General features: G+C 43.9%; 1 protein-coding gene across 6 annotated transcripts in view; it reads right to left on the reverse strand.

Moving 5' to 3' along the window:
- The window catches only part of RGS17 (regulator of G protein signaling 17), a 72,670-nt gene extending 66,270 nt beyond the window's left edge, over positions 1–6,400 (reverse strand). Inside the window, exon 1 of one of the 6 annotated variants that reach the window (XM_074948644.1) lies at positions 6,081–6,142. The gene's annotated coding sequence lies outside the window, so the exon portion shown is untranslated. Of the gene's footprint in view, positions 1–6,080 lie in introns of all 6 variants that reach the window. The other 5 variants (XM_074948641.1, XM_074948639.1, XM_074948634.1 and 2 more) reach the window with 5 other exon arrangements.
- Between the last annotated feature and the right edge of the window lie 2,158 nt (positions 6,401–8,558).

Consider the following 8,558-nt stretch of genomic DNA (forward strand, 5'->3'; position numbering starts at 1 on the left):
CCCAGATTTAGTCCAGGGCGATTTAATTGATGATCCAGTGATCAGAGTGCTGGTACAGCTGTCTTTGTCCAGCACTCTGCCACAGAATGGCAGAACAGGTTATATATCAGAACGTCCTGTGCTTTGAGATCCCCTGATAGGAGCCCTCTGAGCTGCAATACCTAGGCATGTAGGTGCTGAGTTAAGGATACCGTGCAGCCTTCAGCCATAATTTATGTAGTTTAGCTACTTTGTCTCAGACTCTTTAATGTTATTTTACTGACACTATTCAGTGATAAACAGCTTTTGCTGTACCCTAGGCTAGACCTATTTATACAGTGTGGCACTGACTATGCCAGTTTTATCATGTTTCCTTTTTTTAAAATTAAAAATGAGTCTCACACAAAATAACAAATCTGTCTCTGTCAGAGATCCAGCCATATTCTATTTTCCTAAAGTCAAATGAAAGTGAAGGCCTGCACAGAATCATATTCAAATAACGATCCAGAGGAAGGGGGAATATTCAGTAAGTTTCACAGCAGTATCAACTGTTTCATAACGGATCCATAGTTTTTCTTTAAACAGAGTGGGCCGGTTTTTCTGGTCCGCTCCACACTTTTTGCTCTGACCAGGTGATGCCAAAGGAGTGAGACTGCACATAAATCCCCAGCTGGACATACCCCTGGCATGATGGAGGCTCAGTGGGAACAGAGCTGGTATAGTTGACACTTGTCCTTCCCTCCCCACAGTTGCGCCCAAGCATAGGGGGGAAGTCCAGGGTGGGAAGAGGTGTATCAGTGACGAGGAGTGGCCAGAGCACACAGTGCTTCTGCTAACCCCAGCTTGCGGATAATCCTTTGGGGACCAATTCCAGCCAGCACAAGTTAGAATGGCCCCCAGGCTGCTCTCATCTGTGCCAGCATTAGGGCTGAGATATTGTCCCCCCACTCTGCTGTGATCACCAGAAACAGCACAGCAAAGAATCAGGCCCAGTGAAAGTTTCAGCTTCATTTTTCAACATTTTACAGAAATTGAGAAAAAATGCCCAGGTGTATGGGCATTAGAGGTCCCTGGACTGTCCAATATATAATTGTTATAAAAAACGAGGTAGCATGAAGACATTTCTCTCCTGATTCCCCTCTTAGTGACTGCCAACTACTACTAATTCCCAGACAAAAAATGTGCATTTCTATAGAGTTACAGTTGAGAGCATGTCTTAATAACTTAAGGGTAAAAAAAAAACAACATTACAGGGATGTTGTCATCACCCCAAAGCCAAGCATTACAAACCCAAGAACTGCATAATTAAGGTTACACTTAAAAGAAATCCAGACATAGTAAGGTGAGAAATGCACAATTAAGGTACCCAAACAAACTTAACTCTGCCCTGTACTGATGTCATGCAATAACCATACAGTTATGATTAAGCTATTGTAGTATTTGTGGTCTCATATTAGTTCCAACTGTTTTTTAGACATATTAGAGTTTTTCATATGTTTTCCCCTTCCTGTTATCACAACAAGGCATAGTTAAGGTTGTCTAAGTACTATAACTGTGCATTTCTTACCTTAACATGTTTAGATTTCTTTTAAGTGTAACCTTAATTATGTATGTTCCTGGATTTGTAATGCTTGATCTGGGGATGATTACAATAGGCCTGTAATGTTTTTTACCTGTTGGTTTCTGATACATACTCTCAACTTTAACTCTATCTTAACACTGATTTTTTTTGTATGGTCATTTTCTTATTTTTAAGAAATTATTAAAAATTTCATATATGAAAACTAAACAGGAAACCCAAAAAGAATGCTCAAAGAGAACCCATGCCCTGAGACTCAATGTTGGTGCTGTTTATCATCTTACCCTGGACTCCTGCCCCAGTTACCACCCCATCAGTGCTGCCTCTGTGCACAGAGGAGCTGAGATTGCAGTACTGCAGATAGGAAGCTGTTCAAGTTCTGATGCCCAAACTAGCATGCAGACATTAAATCTTTAAAGAACAGTGACAGCTGAACCAAGTAAGCTACCAGTGAGGACTCCTGACACATGCATCCAGTCTCCCTCATACTGATGACTCACTACAACCAATAGAATTGTTCCATGCAAATTTACAGCAGAGGAAGGGTGATGATTGGTTGAGTTACCTCTAGAGTCACAATGGCCCCCCTTAAGAGTTACCTGAGCTATTGACCTGCACCTGTCTGCAGCCTATATATTCATAAGTTATTAACAGTTGCATCTAATTGTTATCTTAATTGCAATTTAATTTCCTCAGATATAGCCTATGCAAAAGCTTCCGATTAATTCTAATAATATGGAAAGTTTGAAGTGCCTGTGTTATTTCATTATTAAGATAATTCAGCAGAAAGAAAAGATTGACATGAGATGTGAAATTTCTTAAAGGACCTAGTTTTTAATGAATTTTAACTCAACCTAATTAACAGATTGATTTGTAAATTCTCAGAAAATTCATTCTACACTCAAAGAGAAAACACTGTAAATATGGGGAGGATATGTTGTATTGTTCATATGAAAAAGAAGTTGAGTCCTTGCTTTAAGTACTAAATATACCTCTGCCTTAACTACGGTGTAATAACTGCACTTCCATACTAACTAACATTGTTTCACTGGGTACACTTTTATAAAACAAGTATTTCCACATTTTTCACATTCAAAGATCTCTGCAAAGTAGATAAATGACAAGGCCCTATTTGCTTGTTATAGAAGTGGGGAGAGGCTAATGTTAGATGATTGTAGAGGGAGCACTGAATTTTTTTCAAGCCACCATATTTACCTTGAAGAAAAGTTTACATACAGATGCTATTGCTGAAGTGGCAGGCCACACTGGTGTCTAGCTGGCTTTACTTTCAGATCAGCTGGTATCTTCTCTTCTATGTCTTAGTGTGCAGTTTGCTTTAATCTCCTCTTCAGCTCTTGGGAGAGGAGTATTCCAGCATCCTGCATCAATGTTTTATTTGTTATGGAGGGACCCTCCATTCAGATGAGTTTCTGCTATACTACCTTGCGCCTCATCCATGTTGTTTCTGCCGACAGTCATGTTCCAGTGTCATGTGGACACTGCTGCTGACAGCGCTTTTCCAATAATGTGGCAGTAGGTCATGATGTCCCTGTTCCTCTACAGTTCCTGAGAGATAAATTGAAGCACCCCTACTTGTGATCCTATCGCAAGATTGGCAAGCATTTTCCTAAGCAAGCCTGATCAATTCTACTGCTCTTTATGCATGATCCTCACTGAAGTCCTACTCTCTGGTAGAAGCAATTAGGTCAGAGGGCTTTCACTGCTGTCTTGCTTTTGGTAAGAGAGTTCTATCGTACTTTTCAAACAATGCACATTACACACAATGAACCATAACTTAAGGCAATCAGCAACAAAGCCATGTCTATATAGCTTGTATGTTGCATTTAAATTAGTTTTTGAGAAAAAACAAACCAAACCAAAAACAATAGTTGGAGAACAATGCGCTCCCCCTCCTCCCCAAGGCTCCCAGGAACCAGGTGGTTCAGATAACAGGAATAGGATAGGGATTTTTTACCAGGATGCCAGGTCTAAATTTGGTCTAATCATTAGTGATGGAAAGTTATTACCACTGAATGACTGCTCAGTAGACTTTATGAACTGAGTTGATGATTTCAGGTGAGTTCTGTGTGTCCATCTCTCTCTCTCTCTCTCTCTCTCTCACACACACACACACACAAAATCAAGCCCTCATCACTGCAATTCTTATTTGTAGTCTCAGCAGCAAGACCAAGGACTGGCAGAGTGGGAGACTGAATTGCCTTCGCATCTATAAGGAGAGGACACTGCTAGGCTCTAGTGCTGTCAACTTTTATAAACACAACAATCACTTAATGTATATTTTAAGTACACATTTTCCATTTCTGCTGCTCAGAAGCATCTTACTTCTCAGGGCTGGGACTGTGTCTTCCTGTATATATAGATGGTGCCTTGCACATTTGGGTGCTGAAGAAATTCAAATAAATAATTATTAGCAATAATAATATCTTAGGTAACATTGTTTCTTACAAACCTCAAACAATGGATTATTCCCATTCATTTACTTACATAGATGCCAATTTTTCATGATGACACTAATTATGTATCTTATAATGTGGCTGATGACACTAGCTTCCATTGATGTGAATAAGGAATTAACTTCCTTTTAAAAACTTGTAAAAATAGACAGTAGTATGCATTCATTTTGCAGAGTTATTTATTATTTCTCTATAAAACCTATCAACAGCTAATAAATTTACCTACTTATATTTTCCAGCTTTTTAAAAATAATGCAATCTATTATTGCATTTGGGATTTCATCCATTTGCCCAACACTTGATAAACTAAACAAAAAACAAGGTTTATGTATGTATGTATTGGTAAATATAATAATATGCATCCCAGCTGCAAAGCTGATGACAGGTTAGCCCAAATCCTTAGCAATGCGGAAGATAAGGATCCCCTCTCAATACTGGAAACCCTAACACATAGTCATGCCAGTTCTAAGCTCATTATAATGCAGTACTCAGATGGTATGGTGATGAGCGCTCTGGAAATAAACTAGATAAACTAGAGCTTGTTGGTTTTCTTCATATTCTAGCGATTTTATTGGTGATAAAGTTAAGACCTCATGGTTTTTAATCCCGGATTTTAGGAGCTAAATACAATCAAATCCCTCAAAAACAATGTCGAATGGAAAGGAACCATTCCAGACAGGGTCTTTCTTGCGCTCTCTTCCTTAGGAAGCTGGGCACCTGCACAGTGTCTGTCCTGTGTCAGAGAAAGTCCTCGCCAGGGGCTCAGGGCGGTGGGCTTGATCTCCTTTGCCAGAGAGTTGGCTTGTGAGCGCCCCTCTGCTGAGCGCGCTGCGCTGTTCATAACTTGGTGCCAGCCGGGAAGGATCCGCTATTGCTAGCAGCCACTAACCAGCCTCCTGCTTCCTGAGCCTCATTCTAAACCATCTGTAGCCGCCTGCTTTTCCCCATAGGCTCCGTCCTTCCTCCAGCCTCCGACATTTTCACACACACACACACACACACACACACACACACACACACACACAGAGAAAGGCAGGGGGAGAAGAACCCGGCTAAACCCCAGCTCCCTGCTGATGCCGCAGAATAATGAGGGGGGAGGATGGGTGGGTGACATGAAAGACTATGGAGAGAGTGGAAAGAAAATCCATAACTCATCAGAATAATGAACAGCAAGGATGGTGCGTGTGAGCCACCTCTCCTTTTGCCCTGCACCGAAGCAGCTTCTACAGACTTAGTGGGGGCCTCGTCCTTTTATTATTAATTATTATTATTACTTTATTATCGTCCTCCCCCCTTTCCCTCAGCCAGCAGTCTGCCCTGCATTACATGCCTCTGTTCAGGTCTTACAGGGAATCACTTCCATTTCCAAGGAACCCAGACAAACGGTGCGTGTGGTTTCTACAAGGCCATGGTCTCCGATGGTTTCAAATCAGTGCAAAACGCAAGGGTGCATCGTCCCCACTCCCCTGCCCAGAAGAGAAGCTGCCTTAAGGGAGCCAGAGGAGAAGGTCAAGAGGAAAGGTACGACCCCCCCGCCGCCTTCCCCAACAACCCTCCAAACACATCTGCAAACGATATTCCCCCTCCTTTCCCCCAATATGGTAGGAACCCCCCGCCCGGACGGATCAGGATTCCTTGATGCAGCCGATGCCCAGCAGCAGCAGCATCGCTCCACAGAGCCACAGCCCAGGAGCCAATATCTGGGGAGCCCAGTGGAGCCACCGCGCTCCCTTTCCCCACCCCTTTGTGCATCACTGGAGAGGAGCGACACTCGCTCGGACCCCACCTTGCAGCTCAGCCCCCGGGCCACCGCGGCTGTCCCCCCCCGCCCCGCTACACACACACACACACACACACACCTTCCCCCCCCACCCCCCGTGTGAATGCATTTGCAGTTGTACTCCCCCTCCCCCCCCCCCGCCGCCCCTCACCCCCACCCCACCCTGTCTCTCTAAGCCAGGCACCAGGATACAGCAGACATGTTGGTGCCATTTAACAAGGTTCAGGTTCAAAATAATGATAAAAAACACCACAGCGGTCTGGCTTACCCACCCCCGCCTGGCTGCGTGTGCTTGGCACTGAGCGATCCCGGGGAAGGGCTCGTGCAGCTGGTCCCTAGCGGAGCTGGTTTGCTGCCATCCGCCCAACTTCAGCACCCAGCCTGCAGGGAGAGAGAGCGGGGAGGGAGGAGAAGGGAGGCAGGGAGCGAGCGCACATGCGCCCTGCCACTCGCGCTGGACCCGGCCGAGCAGCTGGAGTTTCCCCGCTTCTCCCCGGCGTGACTCACTCCCAGTCCCCTGCCTCCGCTTCCTCCCTGGGGAGCTTGCCCGCAGCGGGCTGGCTGAGAGCAAGGGGCCAGGCAAAGAGCCCCGAGCAGGGAGTGGTCCCCAGGGGATGCACTGGGAGAACCGGTGCTCGTGGTCCTAGGGCTCTAGGAATGAGTCTCCAGCCAAACATGGCTGCTTTGGGGAGGGAGACTCGATCTCTGGCGATGGGTTTTTAAATCACCTGGCTCTGGGGAGGAGTGAGCTGGGGCTGTGTGCCAGTGGGGTGCTGGCCACCTCACTCATTCCAGCTGTGCTTTGTGTGGAGAGCAGGGGCAGCTTGGGACAGGCGCCTCCTTTTCTGGTTCTGAAATGGAAATAAATGTCATGAATAAATACCGAAGTTAATAGTCCCACTATAAAAAAATATTACCTCAGCCACCTTGTGTCCCATGGATAAATACAGCCAGAGGGGGGAAAGGTAACAGCTAGCTCCATCTGGATCCTGCTTGTTTTTGTACCTTAACCTCCAAACTGGACTAGCCACAGCGACAAAAGGTCGAGCTGCTCCGACTGCACACACAGAAAAGACCACCCAGACCCTGATGCAGCCCAATACAAGTGACACAAAAAACATCTGGATAACTTTTGAATTCCATGCACCCAAGTGCTAATGCCTCAACAGACAACCAGTGTGGGTGCTCCAAGTGCAAAGACAAAACCAAGACCATGATTCACCCTGTGGAACAGTGATACAAAAATCTGGATCCTGCCAACTTTTTGCCAAACTTTCAAATTCCACTGCCTAAACAGAGGACACATTTAGTCATTTTTGCTGCACCTTACAAAATCTGGCCCCTGATGTGTTCCAGTGCAATAGCCCCACAATAGCTCAGATCTGACAACTAGATCCTACTGAATCTTGTCACAAATCCAGAAATTCTAACATCAAAATTGAAAACAAGTGTTCTTTCTACTAGCCAACCAAAACAAACTGTTTCCCAACACATCATGGTATAAGGAAGGTGTAAAACCTTTAATTTGGCACCTGTACCCTGCTGGATCCAGGTAATTTTTGGTTGCATATCTCTCTCACACACACCCCTCCCCCCGCTTCCCAGTTTTAATGTCTATGCAGCTTTTCTGAGTCCACCAGATAATCTAGATCCCAAAGTCTTGTGGTGGAACAGTGTTAAAAATACTGGCAAGGTCTTAACACAGCTGAAATAAAGGAAAGGTAAGCAGCCCAGGAGGACTAGCCTCACAACAGCATAAGCATCAAACACTTTGTTTCCTTTTACAATAAAAAACTGACTAACTATAGTCAAATTACAGATTAAATCTACAACTATAGTAATCATATGCCTCTGTTCCTGAATTCTGGGAAGAGGCACTTCAAGCTCCTAATGATGAGGGCTGAAGTTAATCAGAGTCAATGCTCAGCACCTCTAAAATCAGGCCACTTAGATGCCTAAATAAGGATGCAGGCACCTAACTTTATGTATTTAAGTTTGACAATTTTGGCCTACATTAAAACAAAACAAACAAACAAAGTACCCAAACAAGCAGAAAAGCTGATATTTGAAGTGTCCTGGGTACTGCGTGTGCTCCAGATCCAACTGCAATGGTCAGAAGGAAGAAAGGGGCAGGTGAAGCCACACCCTTTTTATACCTTAAGATCCATGACTGAGGGGGTGGAACAAGAGTCACTGCTTTATGCATCCGATGAAGTGAGCTGTAGCTCACGAAAGCTCATGCTCAAATAAACTGGTTAGTCTCTAAGGTGCCACAAGTACTCCTTTTCTTTTTGCTTTTGCGAAGATGATGAGTTTGTGCATTGGGATTTGCTTATTCTTAAGAGTAGGGATCCATATGGAAAACTCAGGAAGGATTGATAGTACTAGTGAGCGGCAAAGAATGATGGGACAGTGGGAACTGTCTGCGTTCCATATTTGTTCATATTCAGGATTCTTAATGTGAGAGTATGAGAATCTGTATAATTTTCATAAAGAAAGTAATATTGTTTTGGGGGTGTTTGCTGGATTCCATTGAAGCATATGTTCAACTGTAATGTTATTTTTAAATAAAAGCTTTTTTTTTTAAGATCGTCCTATATTTTTTAATGAGCAACACAATTTTAAGGCTTCATTTTAGGAAAGCATCCTGTTTAGGAGAAACTCTTAAGCATATGCCTAACTTTGAAGTTAAGCATATCAAGATGCATGTTGATAAATTGGAGAGGGTTCAGAAAGAGCCACAAGA

This window comes from Natator depressus, chromosome 3 (assembly GCF_965152275.1).
Source record: "Natator depressus isolate rNatDep1 chromosome 3, rNatDep2.hap1, whole genome shotgun sequence".
Taxonomy (NCBI): domain Eukaryota; kingdom Metazoa; phylum Chordata; order Testudines; family Cheloniidae; genus Natator; species Natator depressus.